The 26537-nt window shown below is 48.6% G+C and overlaps 1 protein-coding gene across 4 annotated transcripts in view; it reads right to left on the minus strand.

The window, feature by feature from the left end:
* Positions 1-26537, minus strand: part of LOC140415761 (transcription factor HIVEP3-like) — a 624924-nt gene that overhangs the window by 106394 nt on the left and 491993 nt on the right. For 3 of the 4 annotated variants that reach the window (XM_072501080.1, XM_072501081.1, XM_072501084.1), the window contains one exon: positions 20728-20775. The exons of the other annotated variant lie outside the window; for it this stretch is intronic. The gene's annotated coding sequence lies outside the window, so the exon portion shown is untranslated. The remainder of the gene's footprint in view (positions 1-20727; positions 20776-26537) is intronic. 4 annotated transcript variants of the gene reach the window in all.

Below are 26537 nucleotides of genomic sequence, written 5' to 3' on the forward strand. Positions count from 1 at the left end.
CGAAAGTCATGCCATAATCATTACTTCCTTAAGTCGCTGCCTCAATACCTGTTGTCCTTGAAAGCGTATTGTATACCTGGGAATGCTGCTTTAATTCACCATTTTCACACACAGATTTCACACAGAATTTCACACAGAATTTACAATGCAGAAGGAGGCCATTCGGCCCATCGAGTCTGCACCAGCCCTTGGAAAGAGCACCCTACCTAAGCCCACACCTCCACCCTATCCCCACACTTCCACCCTAACCCCAACGTACCGTTTTTTTGGACACTAAGGGCAATTTACCATAGCCAATCCACCTACCCCTGCACATCTTTGGACTGTGGGAGGAAACCGGAGCACCCGGAGGAAACCCACGCAGACAGTGAGAGAACGTGCAGACTCCGCACCGACAGTGACCCAAGCCGGGAATCGAACCTGGGACCCTGGAGCGGTGAAGCAACTGTGCTAACCACTGTGCTACCATGCTGCTCACCTGCCTTTTATGCTTTACTTTGTATCTGCCAGTATTTTGCTTATCAAGTTTTTCTGACGATACAAGAATAGGTGGGAATTGTTGTGAGGAGGATACAAAGAGTTTGCAAAGGGATATAGACAGGTGAAGTGAATGTGCAAAGAATTGCCAGGTACAGTGTAATGTGGGACGATGTGAGACTGTCCAATATGGCAAGAAGAATAGGAAAGCAGAATATTATTTCAATAGAGAGACTACTGCAGGATGCTGCCGCACATAGGGATCTGGGTGTCCTTGTGCATGATTCTCAAGAAGGTAGCATGCAGACACAGCATATAATTAGGAAGAAAAATTATATGTTGGTATTTACTGCCGGAGGAGAGGGGGGCGGATAGACTATAAACAAAGGGATGTCTTGCTGCAATTGTACATAGTATTGATGAGGCCATACTGAGAATATTGTGTACAATATTGGTCTCCTTACTTAAGAAGGGATATATTTACATTGGAAGCAGTTCAAAGAAGGTTCACTAGGCTGATGTAGAATGGTTGGGCCTACTCTCATTGGAGTCAAGAAGAATGGTAACATTCTGGGGATTTGACAGGATAGCTGCTGAAAGGACCTTTCCCCTTGTGGGGGAATCTAGATCTAGGGAAACACAGTTTGAAAATCAGGGCCGGGATTCACTGATATCTCGGCCGTGTTGACACGTGTTGACAACTGGTGTGAGCGACGTCGGCGTCAACGGGCCTCCAGGCCCAGTAATTCTCCTGTTCTTCGGGGGCTAGAACGGCGCATGCGCGCGACGGCCATCTCCGCGCCGGCGCATGCACGTGGTTGCTGTCTTCATGCCGGCACGGAGAAACGTGTTGGCGACCGAAGAGCGGGCCCGCGTGGCAGGAGGTAGGCCCCCTCCAGATCGCGGCCACCCGCCAATCGGAAGCCCCTGATCGCGGGCCTGGACCCCGTGGAGGGCCCTCCACGGAGTCAGATCCCCCCATCCCCCACCAGGACGTCGGCCGTGGGTCCAGGCTCCCGCCATGTGGCACCAGGTCTGAACCACGCCGGCGGGAGTTCGGCCCGTCGCGCGGAGAATCGCCGCGGGGGCCTATTTCAGCGGCCCCCGACTGGCGCCGCGGTGCCCGCACAGACGTGATTGGCGGCAATTCTCCGGCCGCCGGAGAATCGGCAGCCCGGCGTCGGAGCGGCATGGCGGGATTCTTGCGCGCCCCCCCCCGGCGATTCTCGGACCCGGCGCGGGCTGGGAGAACCCCGGCACAGGGCTCTCCCATTTAAGACAGAGATGAGAAGTTTCCTCTCTCAGAGGGCCATTAATCTTTGGAATTTTCTTCCTTAGAGAGCAGTGGAGACTGTGGGTCATTTAATATATTCAAAACTGAGTTAGATAAATTTTTGATCAACGAGGGTGTTAAGGATTATATGGGGCAATCAGGAAAGTGGAGTTTAGGCCACAATTGGATCAGCCATGATCTTATTAAATGGTGGAGCAGGGTCAAGGGGCTGAATGGCCTGCTCCCGCTCCTAGTTCTTCTGATTTATTAAATTCCTAAATGGTATAAGAGTCAACCACAAATTCCTTCAGTACGTGGTTGCTCACGCTATGCAAACTAACTGGAGAATATTTATCCCTTAGCCAACAGTACACAAAATAAAAAAGATTATTTGGTCACTATCACATTGCTGTTTATGGGAGCTTGCTGTTTCATTGGTTGTAAGTTGTTTTGGATTCTTCCATAGACTTGTCTTAGACACTGGTTGAGAGTTAAGTGTTCCCAGGACATCGGGAAGACTCTCTATTTCCTCTTTAAAAGGGATGTTTTACATCTGCCTGAGAGGGATGATGAGGGAAGAAAAGCACCTCTGACAGTCCCACCTTCCCTCAGTACTGTACTGAAGTGTCAGCTGGATTATGTCCTCAAGTCTGTGAAAGATCACTTGAACCCACGACCTTGTGTCTCTGAGTCAGGAATGCTGCCAACAGAACCCCGGAAAAAATTCAAACTCCTTGCTCGAATTGGCTGAGTCTCCTGCTCATTGGGATAAACTGATTCTCAAACAAGAGAGGAAACTGGATTAAGAAACTAAATAACTATTTTATGAAATAGAGAACAAGTTACAATGGTTAAGGTTTGGGAATTTGCAACTCCTATGCATTGTAAGCTGTGCTGATCTTTCCTGAATCCAATATTGCTGAACCAGCTTAAAAAAACTACCCTCATGGTAAAAAGTATTGAGAGGGGCAGAGTGGGCAGGGGTTGGAAGGAGGTAGTGGAGGTGTCACCTGCAGAGATCAGCAGGTGGAAGAATTGTGAGAGAGGCTGTCACAGAGAAATTCAGATCTAGGAATTCTATGGAGCAAACTGAAATAAAACCATTTAATAGGAAACTGTTTTGCTGATAATAGATCTTATAATGCCAAGTAATAGTTCATTATATTAAATATTTAAGCAAACAACTGTTACAGATAGGGGAGGGGAGATAAACTGAACCCCCAATTCTTTTCCCTTCTGTCCATAATCAGTGTGGTTTGTTTGAAAACGTAGAGGTGCATGTTTTTAGGCCCCTGGTGGAGGGTCAATTTAAAGGTATCTGCAGTGGGTTTAAACAAAGGGGATTATTTAATAACACACTCACCCCAAAATATTAATCAGTCACACACCGCAAGCTCAAGAAATATACAATTGAAGAATTTGGTACACCTCTACAAGTATAAATCAAAAGAATCATTTTAAAAGATATTTTAATTTACACTTTTCAAATTTTTGACATAAATAATAATACAAAAAAACTAACAAATCCCCCAAAACCCTCCCCCTCCCTCAGTGCGGAATAACCCACAACAGAGAGAACCCCCCACCCCCGCACAACCAAACTAATGGTGACCAGCTCTTTAAAGAACAGAATAAATGGCTGCCACCTCTGTTAGAACCCCTCAATTGCCCCTCTCACGATCTACTTAACTTTCTCGGGATGTGACATTTTCATAAGATCCCCAGCCATTCTGAAGCTCTGGATGGAGAAGCTGACTTCTTCTCCAGCAGTACCCGCCTTTGAGCAATCAGCGAGACGGAGGCCAGAACATTAGGCCTCGCCCCTGTCTGCAGCTCTGGCAGGTCCGACACCGCAAATATGGCCCCTTAGGGACAGGGCTACAGTTCAATTTGTAGAATTGTCGACATGGTGCTAAAGAAGGAGACTCAGAATCCCTCGAGTTTAGGACACGACCAGAACATGTGCACATGATTAGCCAGGCCCCTCCCACACCGCTCACACGCGTCCTCCACACCATTAAATAACCTGCTCATCCTGGATTTTGTCAAATTGGTCCTATGCATTATCTTCAACTGTATCAAACGTAACTTCACACATTGGATTGGATCTGTTTATTGTCACGTGTACCGAGGTACAGTGAAAAGTATTTTTCTGCGAGCAGCTCAACAGATCATTAAGTACATGAGAAGAAAAGGGAATAAAAGAAAATACATAATAGGGCAACACAACATATACATGACGATCTTGCATTCACCCTACGTAGAGCCTCGCAACACACACCATCCTCCATCAGCACCGCCTCTTCCACCATGAATCCCCAACATGCTCCCCTCCTCCGTCTCTGGCAGTGACACACCCTCTCCAACAACAAGGATATCCAGCCTCGCTGACTCAAACAAATGTTCGCACAAATCGGCACCAACTTCGAGACTGCCCCCAATTTAGAGTGTTGCCGAATCTGTCTCCATATGTTCAAAGTGGCGACCACCACCGGGTTTGATGAATATTTCCGTGGAGAAAATGGCAGTGAGGCCATTACTAACGTCCTTAATCCTGACCTCCTGCATGACCCCGACTCCATCCGCTCCCATGCAGCCTCCGGATCCCCACACCACTCCAGCACCTCCGCATTCGCCGCGCAATAATAATATATCCGGTTGGGCAACACAAAGCCCCCTGACTGCCAGTCCATCTGGAGGACTGTCTTCCAAATCCTAGCCACTTTACCCACCCAAATTAAAGACAAAATCAATTTCTCCACCCACAAAAAGGATTTTGGCAGAAAATCCAGCACATACTAGAACAGAAAAATGAACTGCGGCAAAACATTAATTTTCACCGACTGTATTCTGCCTGCCAAGGACAGAGTGAGACTATCAGCCCTCTGTACGTCCGCCTTAACCCTGCCCGCCAAACTCAAGAAGTTCAACTTCCAAAGCTGGGCCCAATCCCGAGCTACCTGCATCTCGAGATGACTAAAGTGAGAAGTGGGAACCCATTAAGTGGAATCACCCCGCCCAGGTTGGCTCCCCTACCCGGTGGAGTGACCACAAAACATTCACTTTTCTCCCAATTCAACTTATACCCTGAAAAATCCAAAAAATGCGCTTCATCAATGCCATATCACCCACTGTGGGGATTGGATCCACCTCCTCCCTCCCCCCCCCCCCCCCACCACCACCATTGTCCCTTTCCACTTGTCTGAGGCTCTCAGGGCAATGGCCAAAGGCTCGAATGCCAATGCAGACAAAAGGGCGGGCACCTCTACCTCATTCCCCTGTGTAACTGAAATATCCGAAACTCACATTATTTATCGGACTCTGGCCTTAGGTGCAACCGGACCCACACTACAAATTTAGATCCTTTCCCAAACCCTTCCAACACTGCAAACAAGTACCCCCATTCTACCCTATCAAATGCCTTCTCAGCATACAATGCCACAATAACCTCCTGCTCTCTACCTTCTGCCAGGGACAAATCTGTCATGATATACATCAGCATATCATGGTGCAATCACACACACACTGACACACTGATGGACATACAGTAGGACCAACCAGCATACACAACATCGCAGCCAATCACCAGTGAGAGCACACGCACTATAAAGACAGGGGACACCAAAGTTCCCGCTCATTCTAGCAGCAGCCAGCTCAGAGCACAGAGCTCACAGCCTGCCTCTCAGACATTCACCATGTGCTGAGTGCCTCACCTAGATAGTGATAGGACAGGGTCCACAGATAAGCTGGTAATGCACGTACCCAAGTTTACAATATGTTATTACAGTTGAGTTGTTAATAAAATAGAGTTACACCATCTCCAGCCGTGTTGACCTGTTTGTAGACCAGAACACCCAACACGACAAAATCTACAGTTAAAAGCACCCTCACATTCACGACAACTGCCACCCCTTCACAAACGCCATCTGATCTTCCCCAATAATCTGAGGGACGCACTCCTCTAGCCTCAGTGCTAAAACTTTGGCCAAAATCATGGCATCCACATTTAGTAAAGAAATCGGGCGGTATGACCCACATTTCACCAGGTCCTTATCCTTCTTTAACAGAGGCAAGCTGGATGCTTGCATCACTGTCTCTGGCAGAGACCCCTGCACCGCCGAATCCTCAAACATCTCTACCAATAATGGCACCAGTCGATCAGCAAACCTTTTGTAAAATTGCACTGGGAACTCACCCAGTCCTGGCGCCTTACCCATCTGCAGGGGCCCAATCGGTGTCCAGACCTTCTCCATCCCCAATGGCTCCTCCAGCCCACCCAGTCCTCCTCCTCTACCTTAGGACAACCCCTCAGAAATTCCCGCATAGCTGATTCCTCCCCTGGTGTTTCTGACCACAGAGGGTCTTGTAAAACACCTGAAAAGCTCCACTGACTTTATCCAGCGCTGACACAAGTCACCCACGTGAATTCTGAATTTGAACAAACTCTGGGGAGGCTGCCTGCTGCCTCAACTGGTCTGTCAGGAGGCGACTGGCCTTCTCCCCATATTTCTATGTTACCTCCATCGAGCGCCGCAACTGGTGCACTGCCTTATCAGTAGATAATAGATTAAATTGCATTTAAAACTTCTTTCTACTAGCCAAAAGTTTGGGGTGGGGTCACTCGATTACCTTCTGTCCTCCTCCAAGATCTCGCCCACCAACCGTTGCCGCTCTTCCCTTGCCTCCCTATCCACCTGCGCCTTGAGCAGATTATCTGCCCCTCACCATTGCCTTCAGGGCCTCTCACAGCACCAAGGGCGACACCTCCCCATTCTTGTTAAACTCCTCAAACTCATCAATCACCCTGGCCATCTTCACACAAAACAGCTCCACATCTAAACTCCACGCCGGCCACAGGGCTGGCCCCACCTCCAAGACACCATCCACCAGCTGAGGAGCAAGGACTGAAATCACTATCGTGGAATATTCCACTTTCCTCACCCCTGGCAGCAGAAAATTTCCCATCAGAAAAAAACCAATGCGCAAGTACACATTGTGTATTAGGGACAAGAAAAGGAAATTTCATGCCCACAGGGTGCAAAGACCACCATGGATCAGCTCCTCCCATCTCCTTCATGAACGCCGCCAGTATCATCGCTACTCCCGAAGGGGCTAACGACTTTGGCTTAGACCAATTCAACTTCGGCCTCAGAACGCAATTCAAATCTCCTTCCAAAATCAGCTGGTGCATGACCATGTCTGGTATGGATGCCAGCACCCTCTTTATGAGCTCTTCATTGTCCCAGTTGGGAGTGTACATGCTTGCTAAAACCACCGACTTACGCTCCAATGATCCTGTAACCTTCCATTCTGGTCCGCTACCACCTTCCCCATCTGGAACATAAATTCTTATGTAAACTAGTATCGCCGCCCCCCCCCCCCCCCCCATGCTCTGCTTTAAAAGCCCGAGTGGAACCTTGGCTCACCCAACCCTTCCGTAGCCTTATCCGATCCTGCACCTGCAGGTGCGTTTCCGTTAAAAACGCCACATCGGCCTTCAAACTCTTCAAATATGAGAAAACTCTCGGTCGCTTCACTGGGTCTCCTAACTCCGGCACATTCCACATAATCAATCGTAACGGTGGTCTCTCGCTGACTCCCCTTCAAGTCAGCCATTTCCACTGCAAGAGAATTTCCCCTCCATCCCCCACCCCTAAACCCAGAGCCCACTCAAGATGGCAGCTGGCCCCACCCTCCTGATGGGACAAAGAACAACCCCCAGTCACCGTCAGCATTCTACTCCCCTCCCATCCCAGAAATCCCCCAGCCACTTACACTCAAACAAAAACCTCTCTCCTCCAACCCCTTCCCCCCACTATTCTCACCTTCTAGGCTCATCGAAACCTGCCTAAACATATCCAGCAAGCTGCAGCACCTTCCCCCCCCATCCCACCTCACTCCCATTCATTAACCAACCTCAGCCTGCTAGCGAGGTAGACCCCCCCCCACCCCCACCTCCCACCCCTCACAGGAGCCTATTTCACATAAATAAATAATCCAAGAAATAAAGGTACTAAAAACCCAAACCACCACCCCCAAGAGCCGAAATTCCCCCACCCCCTCCCTCAATGCTGAATCTAGCCCACACCCTCCCCCCAACCAAACACTCCCTCTGAACCACAAATACGCTCTAAAAAACAAAAAACAAAAACACCACAACCAAAAGAAAATGCCCCAAACAAACCACATAAATTTCATTTAACAACAACTGTGTACATTCAAGAAAAAAGGAGGAAGGGTAACAGGGAGGAAATAGAACAAATCACTCATCTTTACAACAAACGTCCCCATACAAATCCATCTCAACCACTAGCAAAGTCTTGCAGACCCACTCGGTTCAATCCAAGTCCTCGAGCCTAGATGTAAGCCTCCACTTCCTCTGCCGTCTCGAAGAAGTGGTCCTTTGTATTATGCACAACCCTCAGCCTCGCCAGGTACACCTCACCAAACCACACGCCACTCTTAAAAAGCACTGACCTAGCCTTATTAAAGGCCACCCGTCTCCTTGCCAATTCTGCTGCGACATCTTGCTATATGCAAATACTGCTGCAGTCCCACCGAACCTCCCGATTCTCCTTAGCCCACTTCAGAACCTTCTCCTTCGTCCGATAGCTGTGAAAACATGCTATCACCGCTCGTGGTGGCTCATTTACCCGTGGTTTCACCCAGAGCGACCGGTGGGCCCGATTCTGCTCTATGGGGGGACCTGGTCCCCCTCCCCCATCAACGTCATCAAGATCACCTCAGAATATTCAGTCAACCTCGGACCCTCCACCCCCTCAGGCAACCCCATGATCCTGAAGTTCTGCCACCTCGACCTCGACACTAAGTCCTCAACCTTAGCTCTCGGGCCCTTGTTCCTGTCCTCCACCCTCGACAGCTTGGCAACCACTGAGGCCAGCTGATTGCTATTTCACGAGAGTGTCTCCTCCGACCCTTCAACATCTCACCATGCTCCCGGAACATCGCCAAAGTCTTCCCAAAGCCTCCTTTATCGGGACCATTGCATCATCCATTGATTTATTTTTAAAGGTTTCCATCATTTTTCTCCCTTGCCGCTCAAAATGCTTGCTGAATTGTCTTTCAAGTTTGACAGCCATTACATCTGTCAGCTTGTCCACTGTAATAGATGCGACCCCACCCAACGAGCCTGCCTCTGCCACCTTCAATCCAGCAGGACTCCCGCACCTTGCTCAATTCCTCAGAAGGGCTACTGCTCACACCTTTCCTTCCAGTATTCTTTTTCGTGCCTTTTGACATCCTAACCTAAAAGACTCTCAAATGGGACAAATTTGCCCACCAGATACCCCCGAGAACCAGGTGAAAAGAACCAAAAACCAAGGACTCTAGTGGGAGCCACCTTACGTCCGACCTCCTTCCACATATTGCCACCGGACGTCCAGCCAAATGTATAGATAACGGTTGTGTGTCTTTGCCTCACAAATGAAGAAGGATTTTTTCCCACTCTTGAATTGTAACTCAGGTAAGGTCAAATGGCTGGGTCAGCTATCAAGATTACTGCAGGATTCCTTTGAAGAGAAGAATGTTCAGCACGTCATGAAGTCAGGCACTCACGGCTGTTGTTTCAAGAGGTCCCATTTCATTACAGGTGCATCTAAAAAATTGGGATCAGACCGGGAAGCTTTTGAAAATACATTCAAGCCTTTTTGTTCTCAAATGGCAAATGTGGCACAGCCTTTCTCTGCAGTTTTCGGCTTGTTGGTGTTATTCTACAGATTGCTTCCAGGTCACTTCTGAGTTTTGGGATGAAAGGATTTCAGTATCACAAAACCAGTTTCAGTAACATGGTCACCAGCCATTCATATACAAGAGAAAGTAAAGGGCTGTTTAGCACAGGGCTAAATCGCTGGCTTTGAAAGCAGACCAAGGCAGGCCAGCAGCATGGTTCAATTCCCGTAACAGCCTCCTCGAACAGGTGCCGGAATGTGGTGACTAGGGGCTTTTCACAGTAACTTCATTTGAAGCCTACTTGTGACAATAAGCGATTTTCATTTCATGGTCATCTTCCGCACTTAACTTGTGGATAACTGGTATTGTTAGCTTTCATTTATTACATTGCAAACCTGGAGCCATGCAATCCATTAATTTTATGTTTTCGAGTAAGCTTCGAACAATGGCAGGTGTGAATTCCACAAAGAAGTGCTGTCTAGGCATGTCCATTCAAGGGGAAGACCCCCAACCAGTATGATTCAATTCGGAACTTTCTGGAAGCTTGATAGTCTGGGTTGAAATTGTAGTGATCACCTGACCCCCTTAGCAGTCATCTTACCAGTTCATCAGTGTCCATTTTTGAATAAAGGCAGTTCTAGAAGCTTCCATATGAGCACTGTCTATATCCATGAATATAACATATAACACAACATTAAGTAATTTTAAACAAGCACATGTCAAACCTCTGATTTGCTCCATTCCTCTATCCATTTGATACTTGACCTCATTTCACAAAATGACATTTCATTCAATGTGATTCACCCAGTAAAGCAACTACTCAATGTTAGATCTTCTAAACACAGGTGCACCTGCCCTTTTGTACTACAATCATGGAATCATAGAATCATAGAATTCACGGAAAGCTCAGTGGTTAGCACTGTTGCTTCACAGCACCAGGGTCCCAGTTTTGATTCCCGGTTTGGGTCACTGGCTGTGCGGAGTCTGCACGTTCTCCCCGTGTCTGCGTGGGTTTCCTTTGGGTGCTCCAGTTTACTGCCATAAGTACCTAAAGATGTGCTGGTAGGTGAATTGGGCATTCTGAATTCTCCCTCGGTGTACCCGAACAGGCGCCGGAGTGTGGCGACTAGGGGATTTTCACAGTAACTTTATTGCAGTGTTAATGTAAGCCTACTTGTGACCCTAATAAAGAATTTATAATAATATTATTATTATTTATTCTCACAGTGCAGAAGAGGCCATTCAGCACATTGAGTCTGCACCGACCCCCTGAAAGAGCACTCCACCCAAGCCCATCTCCCCTCCTGATCCCAGTAACCCCCTAACCTAACCTAACCTGTACATCACTGGGCTCTAAGGGGCAATTTAGCATGGCCAATTCACCTATTTTACACAGCTTTGGACTGGGAAGAAACCGGAGCACCCGGAGCATACCCACACAGACCTGGGGAGAAGGTGCAAACTCCACACAGGCTGGAATTGAACCTGCTCTGGGGCATCATGCCGCCAACTAGCTTTTGAGTAAACAAACTAGCAACAATCATATTATTTATTTAATAATAGAATTGAGTCTCAGCTGCTGATGCTAAGTTTTTAAGGTTGCCTCTCGACTGGTCCACCCTAGGCTTGTATTTATTTGAATTTATAACATTGGTTTCAGTTCAAGTTTATGCTTTGCCCCCTACTTTCTCTCACCCTATCAGCATTCTTTCTCCCTCACATCAAAATCTAGCTTCTCCACATGTTCCACATTTTCACCGCTACATATTCTTCTTTTAAAAAAAATAATTTTTTATTAAGGTTTTCATAAAATATCAATAACAAAACGAAAAAGGAACCCAACAGGGTTAAGTACAAAACACGGTCTAGAAAAGCAACCCTCCCTCCCCCCCCTCCCCCCTGTACATAAATAATAAATTAACATTAACACCCCGACTTAACAGAACTGGTATATACACCCCCCTGGATCCTCCGGTGTAAATAACAGAAACAGAAATAAATTAACCCCCCCCCCCCCCCGAGTTGCTGCTGCCATTGACCAATGTCTACCGTTCTGCCAGGAAGTCTAAGAACGGTTGTCACCGCCTAAAGAACCCTTGTACCGACCCTCTCAAGGCGAATTTCACCCTCTCCAATTTAATGAACCCCGCCATATCGTTGATCCAGGATTCCACGCTTGGGGGCCTCGCATCCTTCCACTGAAGAAGAATCCTTCGCCGGGCTACCAGGGACGCAAAGGCCAGAATACCGGCCTCTTTCGCCTCCTGCACTCCCGGCTCCTCTGCCACCCCAAATATTGCGAGCCCCCAGCCCGGTTTGACCCTGGATCCTACCACCCTCGACACTGTCCTCGCTTCGCCCTTCTAAAATTCCTCCAGCGCTGGGCATGCCCAGAACATATGGGTGTGATTTGCTAAACTCCCTGAGCACCTAACACACCTGTCCTCACCCCCAAAAAACCGGCTCATCCTTGTCCTGGTCATGTGTGCCCTGTGCAGCACCTTAAACTGTATGAGGCTGAGCCTCGCGCACGATGAGGAAGAGTTCACCCTCCCTAGGGCATCTGCCACCTCCCTTCCTCAATCACCTCTCCCAACTCCTCCTCCCACTTACCTTTCACCTCGCCTTTGACCTCCACCACCGAGGCCTCCTCCTCCTCCTGCATCACCTGGTAAGTTTCCGTGATCTTCCCAACTCCCACCCACCCCCCCGAGAGCACCCTGTCCTGTAGTGTGTGTGGCAGTAGCCGCGGGAATTCCACCACCTGCCGTCTGGCAAACGCCCTTACCTGTAAGTACCTGAAGGTGTTCCCCGGAGGGAGCCCGTACTTCTCCAGCTCACCCAGGCTCGCGAACTTTCCGTCCACAAACAGGTCCCCCAACTTTCGTATCCCTGCCCTGTGCCACCCCGAGAACCCTCCACCTGTTCTCCTTGGGGCGAACCGGTGGTTCCTACATATTGGGGTCCATGCCGAGGCCCCAACTTCCCCCCTTCCAGATTTTGAGGGCAGCCACCACCACTGGGCTCGTGGTATACCTCCTTGGAGGGAAAGGCAGCGGCGCCATTGCCAGCCCCCCCAGACTCGTATCCACACGAGACGCCGTCTCCAGCCTCTTCCATGCAGCCCCCTCCCCCTCCATCACTCACTTGCGCACCATCGTCGCATTGGCGGCCCAGTAGTACCCACAGAGGTTGGGCAGTGCCAGTCCCCCCTTATCTCTACTCCGCTCCAGGGACACCCTTCTCACCCTCGGATGCCACAATATTCGACGCCTCGAATGACACCTTCTTTCCCACCAATTTCGCCACCCCTCGATTTTTGGCATCCAGCCCCGAGTGAAACACCTGACCTACCCACCCTTTCCTCAATCTTACCTGGTCTGCCACCTTCAGGTGTGCCTCCTGGAGCATGACCACATCCGCCTTCAGCCCCTTCAGGTGCGCGAACACACGGGCCAGCTTAACCGGCCCATTCTGTCCCCTTACTTTCCAGGTTATCAGCCGGATCAGGGGGCTACCCGCCCCCCCCTCCCCGCTGACTAGCCATAACCCCTCCTCGGCGAGCCACGCGGCCGCACCCACACCCGGCCCGTTCCCCATGGCGGCACAGCCCCGTCTCGACCCCCCCCCCCATTCGCCCCAGCTCCCCCTTGACCATAGCAGCAGCAACTTGATCCCCTCCCCCCCCCCCCCCCCGGGCTAGGACCCATCCTAGCTGATTTACTCCTCCCATTGCACTTCCGCAAGTCAGCTGACTCCTGCTGACCCCGGCCACTCCCGCCTCTCCTTCGACTCCTCCCATTGTGTGACACACCCTCCTCTCCCATTCCCCATCCATAGGCTCTCCCCCTCCCCCTTCCATTCTAAGCGTGGGAAACAACCCTCGCTTCCCCGCCCCGGTCCCGCCCCCTCCAGCCTTCAGCGCGGGAAAAAGCCCGCACTTTCCACCTACCAGGCCCCGCCACCTCTGACGCAGCTCCTTTTACAGGCCCGGTCCCCGCACCCCCGACACGGGCCTCCCACTCCCCCGCGGGGCCCCATCTCACCACCGGCCACCACCCCTGTTCCGTTTACCTACCCTCCTCCAAGAGCCCCCCCTCGACCAACCCAACCAAAACAGTGCCCAACACGCCCCAACCACCCCCACTGACCCGAAACAGAAAAACACAGAGAAAAAGAGACCAGGAGCAAAGCAAAGGCCCCCCATCTCCAAAAAAAAAAATGTTTTTAACATATCAACCGCAATCCCCAAACGCCCATCCCGACCCTCAGTCTGTGTCCAGCTTCTCGGCCTGAACAAAGGCCCACGCCTCCTCCGGAGACTCAAAATAATAGTGCCGGTCCTTGTAGGTGACCCACAGTCGCGCCGGCTGCAACATGCCAAACTTCACCCCCTTCCTGTGCAGCACCGCCTTCGCTCGATTGTACCCGGCCCTCCTCTTCGCCACCTCCGCACTCCAGTCCTGGTATATTCGAACCTCCGCGTTCTCCCACCTGCTGCTCCTCTCCTTCTTGGCCCACCTGAGCACACACTCCCGATCGACGAACCGATGGAATCTCACCAGCACCGCCCGCGGAGGCTCGTTAGCCTTGGGCTTCCTCGCCAGCACTCTATGGGCCCCTTCCAGCTCCAGGGGCCCCTGGAAGGACCCCGCTCCCATCAGCGAGTTCAACATGGTGACCACATAGGCCCCCACATCCGGCCCCTTCAGCCTCTCCGGGAGGCCCAGAATCCGCAGATTCTTCCATCCCGACTCATTCTCCATCCCTTCGAACCGCTCCCGCCACCCCTTGTGGAGCGCCCCGTGCACCAGGCTCAAGATCTCACCCTCGTTGTCGGAGATCCCCCGTCGAGCCTCGCGGATCGCCACCCCCTGGGCCGTCTGTGTCTCCAACAGCCCATCAATAGAAGACTTCATCGGCTCTAGCAGGTCCACTTTAATCTCTCTGAAGCTGCGCTGGATACCCTCCTGTTGCTCCTCCGCCCACTGCATCCACGCTGCCTGGTCTCTGCCCGCCGCCATTTTGTTCTTCTTCCCTCGCACCTTCTTCGGGTCCACCACCACCCCTTCAGTCGCCCCGCTCCTAGTAGAAGCCATATACTATCAGGGAGCTGTTATAATCTCCTTCCCACACCGGGAAACGTTGAAAAATCCTGAAAAGAGCCCAAAAGTCCGTTTTTGCGGGAGCCGCCGAATGTGCGACCTAGCTCCGCATAGCCGCAACCGGAAGTACCACTACATATTCTAACCACATATATAGAAAATGAACACCTACACTTTAAGGTAATTAGATTGGAAATCGGCAGGTGGGAGCACACTCTCCAGGTATATGGTAGTGACGGATATTATTCAGAAATTATTCCTCAGTACCCTGCTAAGATGAATCTGCCTAAAATGTATTGAAAGTCTTGTATGCAGCATGGCCTCTGCGTAACTGTCACACTTACATCCTGTCAAAAGTTCCCTGTCGCATTCTCGTTATTTGTTCGAAAGCAGATGGCTTGCTGACTGACTGTGAGAAAACTCCACGGCAGGTGACCTAGTCTTTCAATAAGTACATCAAAAAATTTCAAATGCATCGACTTGTACAGCACAGAAATAGATCACTTGGCCCAACAAGTCCCTGTTAATCTGTTTGCTCCACATGCACCTCCTCCCATGCTTCTTCATCTAACCCTATCAGCATATCCTTTTATTTCTTTCTCCCGAATACAGATAGCAAGAAAGACATCTCAGATTGCAGCTGGTAATGGTAATTAGTCATAGTTCACGAGAGATCATAGGTATTCCTCTCTGTGTAAGAGAGGGAGAGAGGTGGGTACAGCTTGAGGTGCACTAGGCAAGGCAAGGAGGCAGTCCTCCAAGAACAGCCTGTACGGGGATTGAACCTGCATGGTTGGCTTCATTCTACACCGCATTCTAGCCATCCATCCAACTGAGCTGACCAACCTGCACAGGCTGGGGTTACACTGTGACCAACAGCCGTAACCTGTTTAGCTCCAAGCGCAGGTACCAGGTTCTTAATGTACACTAAAATGCAAGTTGTTGAGGTAAGCGCTCTGATCAATGGCATTTCTTGTGTTTGTGTCCATTTCTTGGGCATGGATATAGAACTCCATTTGCCCTGAGGCTAACTTTAGTTCTGAGAACATGAAATGAAAATGGCTTATTGTCACAAGTAGGCTTCAAATGAAGTTACTGTGAAAAGTCCCGAGTTGCCACATTCCGGCTTGATCTAAAGAGTAGGTTTTGAGGATATCTTAAAGGAGGTGAGAGTGACAGAGAGGGTCGAGTGTTTAAGGTAGGAATTCCAGAGCTAAAGACCTCGGCAGCTGAAGTTCAGTCATTAACAATAGAGCTAAGGAAATAGAGAGGAGTGTAGGGATTTGGATGGATTGTAGAGCAGGAGGAGAAAGAGAGATATGTAGTGTGTGTGTGTGTGGGGAGGGAGGGGGGCGGGGGGTGGGCGAGGGGCTAAGTCATGAATTTAATTTGAAAATGAGGATGAGAATTTTTCAATTGGGGTTTGGCTAGACTGGCAGCCAGTGTAGGGCACCAAGCAGAGGGTTGGTGGGTGAACAGGACTTTCATAAGTTAGGATCTGGGTAGCAAAGTTTGAGATGAGCTCAGGTTTTTTAGTGGGTGGATTATGGGAGACCAGGCAGGAGAGCATTGGAAACCTAGAAATGACAAAGGCATGGATGATTGTGGCCATTCTTTGAAAGATCTATCAAGTTAGTCCCACTCTGCTGTTCGTCCCCCATGGTCTCGGAAAGTATTTATCAAATTCCCTTCTAAAAGTTCCTGTTGAATCTTCTGTCACCGTCTACCTTCTACTGTTTGGTATATCATTCAAAAAACAGGAAATAGCTGGACAACAGCTATCTATTGCCCACACTGGACAGGAGCTAAACTCCCAATTCCAAAGCTTCAGAATTGTGACCCTTCTTACCTTGGACTTGTGCGTTTTATTGGAGCCCGGCTCTCCAGGTAATTATTATGTGGATCCACAACAAAGGGTGCTCTCGAGTGGGAAGGCAGGATGCCACTAGGTTGGACATGTAGGCTGACCAGTGGCAGGAGTTTGGAGGCGGCTGGTTGTAGGTCAGGTGATGATACCTCCAGGAATACATCCAACCTGAGCTGGAAACCTTAATCTCAGCAAGTCTAGGCAATTTCCCTCTGTCTGTACCTGTATTTCCCACTTGCTGTTCTGTCCCTTTTAATTTTGCAAGGCCTGGAGATTGCTTTTCAATTTTTAAAATAAATTTAGAGTACCCAATTATTATTTTTTTCCAATTAAGAGGCAATTTAGTGTGGCCAATCCACCTAACTTCCACATCTTTAGGCTGTGGAGGTGAAACCCATGCAGACATGGGGAGAATGTGCAAACCCCACATGGTCAGTGACCCAGGGCCGGGATTCGAACCCGGGTCCTCAACGCCGCAGTCCCAGTGCTATCCACTGCGCCACATGCCACCCTGCATTGCTCTTCAATTGATATCAGATATTTTTGGTTGCAATTTAGTTCAAACGTTAGGTGTGGAAATTGATCAATTAATTTCACCGTGGCCATAATGTTACTGTCCATCAGTCATGCTGCCTCAGCTGTGTGCTATATCATGTAGTCCACAAAGCAACACACCACTGGGGTTTATTCATTCACAAGCATACAAGTCATTTGTCTAAAGTGCTTGTGTTCATGCTTTACTACGATCATGCCCTCAAAACCATTCAATAATATTTAAGACTAAGGGATTATTCAATTAAAAGGGAACCAATTGTAGATTAACTCTGACTGCTGGAAACAGATGATGAGAATTTTTGTTGGATTCTTTCATACAAACATGATCGATACAAATGTGTTCAGCCGGCTCTGCAGAATGAGTGCTGTTCATTTTAGTTTTTAAAATATGGGACTTATTTTGATTGTCTCATTCTTCTACAAAAATGGAAGTCCATTTTAATAATGGACTCTAAAATCTTACGAATGACCAAAGCCAGGCTAACTGGCCTATAATTTTCCGTCTTCTGCCACCCTCCTTTCTTAAACAGGGATGTTACATTAAGACTTTCCAGTCCTCTGGGACCGCCCTGCCTCCAGTGATTCCTGAAAGGTCACCACCAATGCCGCCACAATCTCCTCAGCCATCTCGTTTAGAATTCTGGGGTGTAGTCCACCCAGTCCAGGAGATTTATCCATCTTCAGACCTTTTGGTTTCCCCAGAAACTTCTCCTTAGCGATGATCACTGCATTCACCTCTGCCCCCTGATTTTCCTGATACTTGATATCGTACGAGTAGGTGGAGAGTTCGATCCTCTACCTCAAAATTTTATCGTTTTTTATTTTGCCCCGTTGCGTGTTATCATATAGGCGACCGACCGTTGGTCGGTGACGAGGGTAAACCTCCTACCGGCGAGGTAGTGTCTCCAGCACCGCACAGCCTCCACAATGGCTTGTGCCTCCTTTTCGACTGCAGAGTGTCGAATCTCGGAGGCGGTGAGGGTTCGGGAGAAGAACGCTACTGGTCTGCCTCCTTGATTGAGGGTAGCAGCCAGGGTGATGTCTGATGCATCGCTCTCTACCTGGAAAGGGATGGTTTCGTCCACCGCGTGCATGGCGGCCTTGATGATGTCGACCTTGATGCGGTTGAAGGCCAATTGAGCCTCAGCCGAGAAGGGAAAAGTGGTGGTCTTTAGGAGTGGGCGGGTTTTGTCCGCATACTTGGGGACCCACTGGGCGTAATAGGAGAAAAGCCCCAAGCACCGTTTGAGGGCCTTGAGGCTGCGGGGGAGAGGGAGTTCCTTAAGGGGGCGCATGCGGTCGGGGTCGGGACCTAGGACCCCGTCTTCCACGACATAGCCGAGGATGGCCAGCCGGGTGGTGTGGAAAACGCATTTGCCCTCGTTATAGGTCAGGTTAAGGGCTCGGGCGGTCTGGAGGAACTTTTTGAGGTTAGCGTCATGGTCCTGCTGATCATGGCCGCAGATGGTGACATTGTCCAAGTACGGGTATGTAGCCCGCAAACCGTACTGGTCCACCATTTGGTCCATCGCCCTTTGAAAGACGGAGACCCCATTTGTGACACCAAAGGGGACCCTGAGGAAGTGGAAGAGCCTGCCGGCTGCTTCGAAGGCAGTATAGAGGCGGTCTTTTGGTCGGATGGGGAGCTGGTGGTAGGCAGATTTGAGGTCGACCGTGGAAAAGACTCGGTATTGGGCGATCCGATTTACCATTTCCGCGATGCGAGGAAGGGGGTACGCATCAAGCTGCGTGAATCGGTTTATGGTCTGGCTATAATCCACGACCATCCGTTTCTTCTCCCCGGACCGGACTACCACCACTTGCGCTCTCCAAGGGCTGTTGCTAGCCTCGATGACCCCCTCTCCCAGTAAACGCTGGACCTCTGACTTGATAAAAGCCATATCTTGGGCACTGTAGCGCCGGCTCCTGGTGGCGACGGGCTTACAGTCGGGAGTGAGGTTAACGAATAGCGAGGTGGGTGCGACTTTCAGTGTCGCAAGGCAGCACACCGTGAGGGGGGGCAAGGGTCCGCCGAACTTCAGTGTCAGGCTTCGGTGGCTGCACTGGAAATCCAGTCCGAGCAGCAGGGGGGCACAGAGGTGAGGGAGGATATGAAATTTGAAACGGGTGTATTTGGCACCCTGGATCGAGAGATCCGCAATACAGTACCCCGTGATTTGTACCGAGTGGGACCCAGATGCGAGGGCTATGGTTTGGGATGTGGGATGGGTGCGTAGGGAGCAGCGCCTTACCGTTTCAGGGTGGATAAAGCTCTCCGTGCTCCCGGAGTCGAAGAGGCATGCAGTGTCGTGCCCGCTGACCTGGACCTGTATCATGGAGTTCTGCAGGTGTTTTGGCCGAGTTTGATCGAGGGTGATCGCACCCAGTCGCGGGTAGTCGGAGTCGTAAAATGGCCGCTGCCGTTGGTCGCACGTGTCAGGTCGAGAAGATGGCCGCCGACCAGATGGCCGCTCCCATGATTCGCACGAGGCTGATGACGCGTCAGAAGAGGACGTGTCGGGTCGGTGCGCAGCAGCATTGCGAGGCCTGCGGGCCTGAGAGCCTGATTTTCGGGCCGGCTGTTCTTTGTTTTTCAGGCCCCTGGGTCTGGCCAGGCAGACCCTCGCAAAGTGCCCTTTCTTCCCGCAGTCGCTGCAGATCGCGGAGCGGGCTGGGCAGCGTGGGCGTGGGTGCTGGCCCTGCCCGCAGAAGTAGCAAGGTGTGCCCCCATGGTGAGCGGGTCGCCGCGTGGCGCAGGCCTGTAATACGGGCGAGTCTGAGGAAGTCCGGGGGGGGCTGGCAGAGTCCGCGGGGTACGTACCCAAGTTATGTCGGGCCACCTCCAGCGAGGAGGCGAGCGTTAGCGTCTCCTGGAGGTCTTTTGCCCCGTTTTCGAGCAGTCGCTGCCGGATGTAGGTCGAGCGGATGCCGGACACGAAAGAATCTCTGATGTGCAGGTTCATATGGACTTCCCCTGTCACATCCTGATGGTCACAGTCCCTGGCCAGCGCGGTGAGTTTCTCAACAAACTCGTCGAGCGATTCCCCCGAGCGCTGCCGGCAGGTAGAGAGCAGATGGCGGGCGTGCACCTCATTGACAGGTTTGACAAACCGCTTGCGGAGCAACTCAATCTCTTCCTCATAAATCGTCGCCTTTTCGAGCGTGGCGGAGATTCTGTGACTCACCCGGGCGTGGAGTAGACGCAGCTTGCGTGGCCCCAGGATGGGAGTCTCTGCGGAGTCCGGGTAGGCCTCGAAGCACCGCAGCCAGTATTTAAAAATTTCCTTTGCCTCCGGCGTTCGTGCTTCCAGATTGAGCTTCTCTGGTTTTAGGCCTGCGTCCATCCTGAATCTTATTAGCCTAATAAATTGAGGTACCCTCAATAATGATGCTTAGAGATTAAACTGTAAAGAAGGCTTTATTAGGCTAATAACTATGCTACAGATTTGGACGAGAGCTGACTGCTATACAGACCATGAGGCAGGCCTTTATGTATGGCTCCGAGATGGGCGGAGCCAGAGGCGGAGTCCCCAGGGTTCCAAGCCTGGTCTTAAAGGGGACATCACCTTACATGATGATAAGGCAGTAACCGTTCATCACAAGCTTATTCTCACAACAGGGGAGAAAGATAGAGAGAGGGTGGTTCATTTACCACAAATTACCACACACGCAACAGCAAAAATAAGAGAGTTGAAAAATAATTGATGGACAATTACAATCATGCACTATTACCATACATCAGATCAAAACTGCTCCTGTACCTGTTGTTCCTGAATTTGGTTCTTCACGAGCTCCTGTTTTAGTTATCTCTGCAAAAGGAAAACATACATCTCGATAAAAGAAAATGGGAGAATCTTCTGGCAATTCACATACTGGGACTGCTGCAGTCAGAGCTGCATCAAGCCGCTCATTTAACATAGACATCTTCAGCTCCCATTTATTCCTTCAAATTCCTTTGGGGCGCCACGGTAGCATAAGTGGATAGCACTGTGGCTTCACAGCGCCAGGATCCCAGGTTCGATTCCCCGCTGGATCACTGTCTGTGTAGAGTCTGCACGTTCTCCCCGTGTCTGCGTGGGTTTCCTCCGGGTGCTCTGGTCTCCTCCCACAGTCCAAAGATGTGCAGGTTAGGTGGATTGGCCATGATAAATTGCCCTTCGTGACCAAAAAAGGTTAGGATGGGGTTATGGGGATAGGGTGGAAGTGAGGGCTTAAGTGCACTGGTGCAGACTTGATGGGCCGATTGGCCTCCTTTTGCACTGTATGTTCTATGTTCTAAATTGTTCTGTGACTAAGGTTGCCATCTCTGGTTTGTCGTATTCCTGGAGGATGTGTTGACACATGACCTCCTGCCTCCAACCAGCCCCTGTCTCACCATCGGTCACCCAACATTCCCACCCTCAGGGTGCCCTGTCTTGCCTGCCAATTGGAAAGCTGACAAATGCTTTGTTATTCAATTGGATGATTTCTGATTGCCAGTCAAGCTGTTGGCTTTCATCTTATTTCCAATATTATTTGAACTAAGGTAAAATAAAACAATAATGCACGTTTTAAAAAATGCTTTTAGAATGTTGCTCTGGCGGTGGTGGGTGGGGGGTTGTGCAGCATTGTTGCTTGCAATAATGCTCTGAAGATTAATTTTCAATTAACGGAGACTCGAGGTCAATCTTGGGAGTGTTGGCAACCTTACTGCGGACAGCCCTCAATCCAGGAATTCTCCCTCCCCTATTCCCCTCACCGTCTGTTCACCCATCAGTTGAACAGTTTTTTTAAAAACCCGCAATAAGTGAGGAAGAAAAAGAGAGAGAAAATGAACTGCTACCAAAATATATCAATGCAGATATTTCCTGTTACTTCACCGCAATAGTTATTTCAGCAGTCACCCAGTCTGACAGCATCTGTGGCCAATACAAATAGCCATAGCAATGCAAAGGGCCAATGAAAACAACTGTACCACTTTCAATTTACAACACTAGGTTTAAATCTGTGATCCAGAAAGCAGAGTTTTGCATCAAAATGCACAACAGCCACACAGCAAAGTAACGTGCAGCCTGCACGGACATTGCCACCATCTCAATGATCAACTTGATAGTTGTGAAAGAAACACCTCCATGTGCTGTTAGTTCTTCGAAGAAGGGGAGATGGTGAGGTCATGATGGCTAATTTTGCTGCATTTGTCTTTTTTCATAGGTCTTTTCAGGCAAAATAGAGTCGACTTTGCTTGGTGTACTTTTTCACAATTCTATAACTCTCGGCAGGTAGTGCCTGATGTGCAAGATAGAAAGAGAGGGAAAGGAAGAAGGTGAATCAAGAATGAGAGAACATAGGGAGAAAAAGAAACAAGGAGAAAAACAAGCAGAAGCAGTGTGCATTCCAACCCAGTTGAGTTGGGAACAGTAGCTCCTTGGAAAGTCAGTGAGTTAGTAGTGTGCAAAATTCTACATCCACGAGGTAAAGGGCCAGCCATCTGGTCCATCATGATCGTGAATAGTGGAATTGTTTTCATAGGGATAGCTAGACAAAATCAGAGCAAAGCCCATCTCTTTTGCCTTCTATTGTCCTGGCAGTCACATGATACAATGATAAAAAAAGTTTTTGACCAACCACAATCAAGATCTATCAATTAGGCGACAACAGACCCAGACATGAGATGAGGAAAAGCCCCAATTGTGGAGAATATTGGGAACCAGAGGTCCAAAGTTCCTCCCACAGAATGTTACATTCAGCACGCATCAAGTCTGAAATTAGTCATACGCTGCAACCCAAAATGTTATTTTCTGGAAGTCGTCCATCGAATTTGCATTTCTGAATGTTGCACAGCTTTGCAATGTGAAAGTGATTGCCTTCCAAAACTACCAAGAGTCCGGAATGCAAAATTAGCTCAAAAGTACTCTGAAGACAATAAAATACAGGCTGAAGTGAGATTCCAGAGTGTCACCATTCCCAGTGCGAACCTCCAAGGATGAGTGTCAAATCAGGACCATCAATCAGGTGAACATCAGTGATTGGCAACGTGAAATACTAGCCTCAAATGACAACGGAGGAATAATTTGTAAATCCAGCAATTCATGATCAGCATTAACTTCAGTTGGGGAGTTTCATGATGGGAGGGCTCTTTTCTGTGCTGGCTAAATGTTTAGCTGTCACTGACATCAATAAAACGGAGGATCAAGTCATTATCTCATTACTATTGGTGGGAGCCTGCTGTATGCAAATTAGTTGCCACATTTCTCACATTACAACAGTGGCTGCATTTCAGCCAAACGCCATTAGCTGTAAAGTACTTTAGAATGTCCTGAGTTTGAGAAAGGCACTATATGAATGCAGATTTCATTGGATAGAATGAGGCTAACAGCAATTTTCAGAGAATTGGGATTCATTGTGTATCTCTTTTACTCCACAAATTGATGGATTCTTTTTGTTCATTAGTAGGGATGAGCGCCTCTCAAATTTTTTGACTACTGCATTCACAATGCAGCAGAATTCTGGAACGCAAAGGTGTTTCTCCCAGGTGCACCTCCAGATGGCGCCTGTGTGCTCACTCAACCTTTCGTTACATGCATGTCAGCAATTGTAAATATGTGTATTTTCCTTGTCCACTCTTTGGAAAGTCTGTGAAGCAATGGTTGCTGGAGAGAAGCAGGGCGATATTGGGCCTGTAGCTGACAAACAGCAGGAATGACCCATGCATCAGTCAGTGGTGCACTTCCCAGCTTTAAATTGAGGAACCTGGGTCAAGGGTTGCATTGCAGGACACCACCCCTACAGGTTAAAGAGAGGAGATAGGTTAATGGTAAGGTGACACCATAGGGGTTTCAACAGGCTGCAGGTGGAAAAGGAGTGTTATCCTCACAGTGCATGTGTTTCAAAACTCAAGCTCATCCACCTAAAGGGTTAATTCCACATGTTCCATCGTCTGCCCTCCCTCTGTGACATCACTGATACTCTCAAGAGTGCACCTCTCTTCAGAGCCAAACAACTGGCACGTGGCCACAGCCAGAAGATAAATAGAAATCTGCCCCAGATGACAAAACAATGATTCCCTGAGGCATGGTGTGTTCTTGTGATAAAATTCAAATTCTCCACAAAGCAATGCTCACTGACTCTTCCAGCATTTTCTCTTTGGGCTCACTGAAAGACTGTGAGCAATGAAATAAGTACTAAATATGATGATTCCACCACCGTATGTTTTAGCTCTCTGCCAAGCCTAACTTGATGGCAGTGCCTCCTGCAGGGGAATTTCACAACCTCAGGTGGTCGCAAAGCACTCGGCAGCCAAAAAATATTTATCTGAACTGCAGTCACTACTTGTCAAGTGGAAAACCTGGTAGCCGGTTTAAACACAGCAAGCTCCCAGGAATGTGTGATATCTGTTTTTAAGTAATGTTGGTTGAGGGATAAACGCTGGTCAGGACACTGCAGAGACAAAGCTGTTCTTTGAAAAAAGTATTGCGGAATCTTTCACACACCCCACTCCCCACCCCCACACTTTCCCCCCTTAGAGGGCAGACGAGGCTTTAGTCTAACTTGCTGGAGACAGCTTGTGATGATATCATGGTTATGTTGTAATTCACCGACTGATCACTAGAAGTCTCATTAGTATAAAAGTGAATGTTAGAGTCAGGTGACACCCTCAGACTGGCTGGAGGGAGCTGGAGAGAGGTTGCGTGCGCCTGTTAATACTGATATTCATTTGTTGTTTTGTATATAGTTTACCCACAGTTAATGTTAATAAATCATTTATAACTTTAGGTACAAGTGTTCTTGCAATAGAAATTAGGCCACCCGACAAGAACATTACATGGTACCAGGGTTGGATGGTATTTAACACTGAAAAAAAAACTATCAACCTGCCACAAGGTCCACAGCGATTTGAAGATTTTGCAGACTGCCAGAATTAACAGCATGGAGTCCTTGAAGACACCATTGAGTCTCAGATTTCATGGTAATGTGGACAGAAACTGGCGTATGTTTAAACAAGGCCCAAAGCAATTGCCGTGTTTAAATTTGCAAACGATGAAGATCGTAAAAATTTTAACAAAGTAATTTGAAGATTTGGTGCACATTGCACCCCCAGAAAGAATTAAACTTATGAATACTATGTGTTTAGATCATGTTTACAGAAGACAGACGAGTCCATAGATCATTTCATCACTGATTTAAAGTTAAAAGCTAAAACCTGTAATTTTTCTACGGTGGAATCTTCCATGATTCGGGACCAGATTGTGTTTGGTGTGAATGAAAATAAGCTGAGGGAACGGTTGCTGAGGGAATCGGAGCTGTCTTTGGAACATACAGTTAAGGTTTGTCAGGATCATGAGCTAGCAGCACAGCATTCTAAAATGGTTCTCAGTAATGGCGGCGTCTTCTTGGAAGAAAGCATCCGGTTGCCCCCTTTTTCCACAAACTTCTGAAAAAAGGAAAGAAAGTTCCTGCAGGTTCTCACACACTAACAAACAGGTTAAAGACCAGGACAAAACATTTCTGTGTAAAAGATGTGGTCAAAGGCACAAATTAAGGCAGTGTCCAGTGTTTGACAAGTTTTGTTCCAGATGCAAAGGAAACAATCACTTTGCTCAGAATTGTTACTCTAAGCTCAACCCCTGATCCGTCAGCACAGTGGAAGAGACATCAAAAAATTCTCCAGCACTTAACAAAATGCAAACTGATACTCCATTTAAAATAAATGGGGTTGATGAGGACAAATGGCTGCTATCACTTGAAGTGAACAGTACAGCAGCCTAATTGAAGTTAGACACTGGTGCCAAAGTCAATTTAATCAGCATGACTGATTTAAAACATGTAAAAATTCAGCCGATTAGAAGAAATCACAAAATATTTCTGAGAGATTAAAATGGTTCAAGCATTAAATGTTATGGTGCTTGTGACCTGAGTGTGGTGGTGAAGAACACAGTTTATTCCGTCCCATTCTGTATTGTATCCAAGGGCTTGGATTCATTATTACGTGATCAGTCCTGTGGAGAATTAGGTCTAGTGCAGTTGGTATGTAGCATCCACAACGGATTGGATCAACACTCCAATGCTTCTGAGAACTTTATCAGCAAATTCAGCGATATGTTCACAGGTTTTGGTACACTACCGTTCACCTACAAGATACAACTCAAAGAGGATGCAAAACCTGTGATACAGGCACCAAGAAGAGTACGTCCTCAAAAAGGAGATAGACAGAATGACAGAATTTTAAGTAATCAGAAAAATAGAAGAACCTACCAATTGGGTAAACTCCATGGTTTGTGTAAAGAAAAAGAATGCCAATATTCACATATGCCTGGATCCTAAAGACCTTAATGAGAATATCAAAAGAGATCCTTACCAAATCCGAAAGCGTGAGAAATCACATCTGAGATGGCTGGTGCACAATTCTTTATGAAACTTGATGCATCTCAGGGTTTCTGGCAACTAAAGCTAGAGGAACAAAGTACAAAATACGCCATTTGGACAGTACTGCTTTCTGAGAATGCCGTTTGGCATAATTTCGGCATCAGACATTTTTCACCATCCCATGGAGCACATAATCGAAGGCATCGAAGGTGTACGTGTGTATGTGGAT

The sequence above is a fragment of the Scyliorhinus torazame genome, chromosome 1 (assembly GCF_047496885.1).
Source record: "Scyliorhinus torazame isolate Kashiwa2021f chromosome 1, sScyTor2.1, whole genome shotgun sequence".
Taxonomy (NCBI): Eukaryota; Metazoa; Chordata; class Chondrichthyes; order Carcharhiniformes; family Scyliorhinidae; genus Scyliorhinus; species Scyliorhinus torazame.